Source organism: Echinops telfairi, unplaced genomic scaffold (genome assembly GCF_000313985.2).
Source record: "Echinops telfairi isolate 266 unplaced genomic scaffold, ASM31398v2 ScPeMD7_23;HRSCAF=83, whole genome shotgun sequence".
NCBI lineage: Eukaryota > Metazoa > Chordata > Mammalia > Afrosoricida > Tenrecidae > Echinops > Echinops telfairi.
In genome coordinates this window covers 74,353,489-74,357,380 of record NW_022103920.1, presented here as the reverse complement: position 1 = coordinate 74,357,380, position 3,892 = coordinate 74,353,489, and the positions used below count along the sequence as shown (strand labels likewise).

At 42.4% G+C, this 3,892-nt stretch overlaps 1 pseudogene; it reads right to left on the bottom strand.

The window, feature by feature from the left end:
* Positions 1-691: 691 nt before the first annotated feature.
* LOC101639524 lies at positions 692-1,801 on the bottom strand (annotated as a pseudogene).
* Positions 1,802-3,892: the final 2,091 nt, after the last annotated feature.

Below are 3,892 nucleotides of genomic sequence, written 5' to 3'. Positions count from 1 at the left end.
CAAAACCAAGCAACAATATACAACAAAACAACAACAACAACAAACCACTGACAAAAAAACAAACAAAACAAAGCACAACAAGAAAGAAAAGCTTGTAGTTAGTTCAAGGATCATTTGCTGGCCTTTAGGAGTATTTTCTAGTCCAGTCGGTTGGGGTACCATGCCCTGGCCCTAAAGTCCACCTTTAGCATTCCCTGGGGACATTGCCGCTTCATTCCCTTGCTGTTTGATGCACCCGCCTTTGCTCCGTGTGGCGGGATCAGATCAGGCGCAATTCCCACACTGTGTCTCTGGTGCTGTCCCCCAACATGGCCATGGGTCAGTGAGGGGTGTCATGTCTCATAGTGGGGCTAGCCATGTGGTCCTCTCTGTGGACTGGCTCCTCTAATTGGGGTCATCGTCCTCAAGGCCTGGTGGGCCAGGATGTGGTCCACTCTCTCGCCCTCCCCCTTCATCTGCTCCTGTGTGCTTTGATCAGATCTGTCCCTCTTCCGGAGCTGCAGATTCAATGCCGTCCTTTGAAATAAATTCTTCTGGGGGGAGGGCAATGCCTGTATTTATAATTCCACTTGGGAGTGGATTGTCTCTGTAGTGTCAGTGAAATGAGATTAGTATAAAATGTACTTTGAATCAATCTAGGTCTATCTTTTTTTTTGTTTTTTTGAGCCTGCCCAATAGAAACTTGATTACTTTATGACAGCATTTTACATGTTCTTGCCAGTTGCCTTTGGGGCAGGTGCTTTCTGGTCTTGAGTGCAGCTTTCTCTTTCTGAGCAGGGACCTTCCTTCTCTGGGGCTGGGGTGGGGGGTGTTTCTTGCCGGCAGCAGCCACCTCTTTGCTGGAACCTTTGCTGCACTTGCTGTAGCAGGCCCCTCACAGCCCGTGCTATTTTTGGTAGAAGCTTTCAGGAGAGCCGCCCTTTGAAGCTTCTTCACTTCATACTTCACTAGCTTGTTCCTCATTTTCTTTGCCTTCATGACTTTAAAATGACAAAAATCTGTTATCTTGGCTTTCTTTTCTCTGATGTCTATCTTTTTGGCCCATCTTGTGGCTGCTCATTTTGTATTGATAGCCACCCTTTGCCTGGCTTGTCAGACATTCCTCTGCCCTGCACTGTGTGGGAACTTGAGGCTGAAGTCAGGGAGCTGCATGCATTTAAAAGGCATGACCTGCCTCCTTATTTGAGGGCATCAACCAAAGCCCTGTTCTGATCAATCACATCTACCATCTCGGTCCGTTTCCTGGCATGAGGCTTGTGGCAGTTACGTATATGTGTTGTCAACTTGGGAAAGGGTGGAGTCTAGCCTGTCAATCAAGTTGTAGCTTGATGATCTCATTTGGAGGAAAGTTGGAGAAAAATAGTTCATTGGAGGCCAGAGACACTCTTCCTGTGGGACACACATGGAGCTATGCTGATGGAGCCAGATCCCTGGAGCTGGAGGAGCCAGGTGGAGACCCACCCCAGTGCTGAGATGCTTCCCCCCCCCCACTGGATCCACAAGACTTTCCACTCACTGGCCTGTGATCTTTCTGCATTCGGTGTCATTGTATGTGTTTTGTGAGTCTGAAGAGGAATTTATAGACTGTTATCAGACATATGAGCTAATATTGGACTTATGGACTTGATATGGACTGGACTGGGTTATTTTCTTAATATACAATTGCTCTTTATATAAAGCTCTTTCTTATACAATATAATTGTCTATGAATTTGTTTCTCTAGACAACCCAGACTAACACAAGGCCCAAATGAGATGTAGGCTACCCAGCCAACCTCTACAAAGCACTATCTTGGCAGCATTCAGCCAGAAGCCAATTTCAGGCTATCTTAAACTGAAAAAACTGAAGGGGAAAAAAAAAATCAATCCTTGAGTTGACATACTGAAAGATTCTATGGGCTAAATATTGAAAGATGCAGGAATTATCAAGAGAAGATGGAAAAAGATATATTGTCAACGTTAGGTCGGGTTGCCTAGAAATATAAATCCAGTGACATTCATGTATATGTATAAGAGAGAGCTTTATATTAATTATTATATATCAGGCAAACATCATAGCCCAGACCAGATCAAGCCTGTAAGTCCAATGCTAGTCCATTAGTTTGATATTAGTCTATAAGTCCCTCTTCAGATTCATGCAGCCACATGTAATGATGCAGAAGGCAGGAACATCACCTACTGGTGGGTGCAAAGTCTTGTGGATCCAGTGGCTGTGGCAGCATCACAGGACTCTGGTACCTCCCAGCATGGCTCTTCAACAGGAAGTTGATGGCAGAGAGAGAGAGTGAGGTTCTCAGGACCCTCCTTGTGAGAAGACCACACCCAAAAGGAGGTACCATCAAGCTGTGATCTGATTGACAGGCTAGACTCCACCCCTACACGCATATCTTCAAGTTGATACAAAATTACGCAACTACCACAGAGTCACTGTACTAAAAAGAATTAGTTGATATTCAATCATTTTGAGAGGTAGCACACAGTCAAGAACCAACGGTAGCAAAGGAAAAAAGAAGAACTCCAAGTGGCACTGAAAATATTAGCCAAAACCCATGCTCCAGAAATTAGTGGGGTACTATCTGAAATAGTTCAGCAAGCACTGGAAACACTCACTTGTCTATAGCAAGAAATTTGGAAGATAGGTATCTAGCCAACTGATTGGAAGAAATCATATTTGTACCCATTCTTTTTTTAAGAATCATTTTGTTGGGGGCTCATACAACTCATCACAATCCATCCATTCATCCATTGTGTCAAGCATATTTGTACATTTGCTGCCATCATCATTTTCCAAACATTTTCTTTCTACTTGAGCCTTTGGTATCAGCTCCTCGTTTCTCCCCCCTCTCTCCCCCACCTTCACTCCCTCTCAAACCCTTGGTAATTTATAAATTATTATTATTTTTTCATGTCTTACACTGACTGCTGTCTCCCTTCACTCACTTTTCTGTTGTCCACCCCCCAGGGAGGGGGTTATATGTAAATCATTGTGATCGGTTCCCCCTTTCTCCCCCCACCTTCCCCTTCCCCTCCTGGTATTGCTACTCTCATTAATGTTCGTGAGGGGTTTATCTGTCTTGGATTCCCCATGTTTCCAGCTTTTATCTGTACCCATGATTTGTCCCCATTCTAAAGACAGTTGACCCCAAAGAATTCACAAATTTCAGAACAATATCATTAACATCATCTACAAATACAATTTTGCTAAAGATCGTCCAACAACAGTTGCAGAAATACATCGAAAGGGAGCTACTATTATGCAAGAGGATTCAGAAGAGGACATGGAACAAGGAACATCATTGCTGATGTCAGATGGATCTTGGCTGAAAGCAGACTATGGAGTGACACAGTAGCTGCAGCAATGGGCTGAAACATAACAGCAATTGTGAGGATGGCACAGGGCAGGGCAGTGCTTCATTCTGTCGCATATAGGTTCTGTGAGTTGAAACAAGAGCATCAAATTGTAAGAAAAATAAAATGTGCAAATAATTATTAATATCATTTAGTTTGAGTAGTAAGATGATGCATTTTTAAAATATGTTAATGGAATTTCTATGTCTTTTTTTAAGTTTTAAAGAAATCAGCAGAGATTTTTTTTTTCTTTCTAAAAATGATATTTTAAGAATTAAACCAGATTTTTAAACATTTTAGAAATAGCAATACAGATTAGTTTTCTCTGAAAAGATAGACCAGCATTTTAAAAATTATTCCTTCTGAAAGTTCAAATTGACTTGTACAAATTACAAAATAATTTTGCAGCTGTCTTTCCAGAAGTAAAAACACTTCACTGCTGACACTGACGCATCATACTTGGATGAGGCCTGTGTAAGCCACTTGACCACAGTCAAAGGACCACATATATCTCTGTCCTTTTCCAGCGTGACTTCTGAGATTAG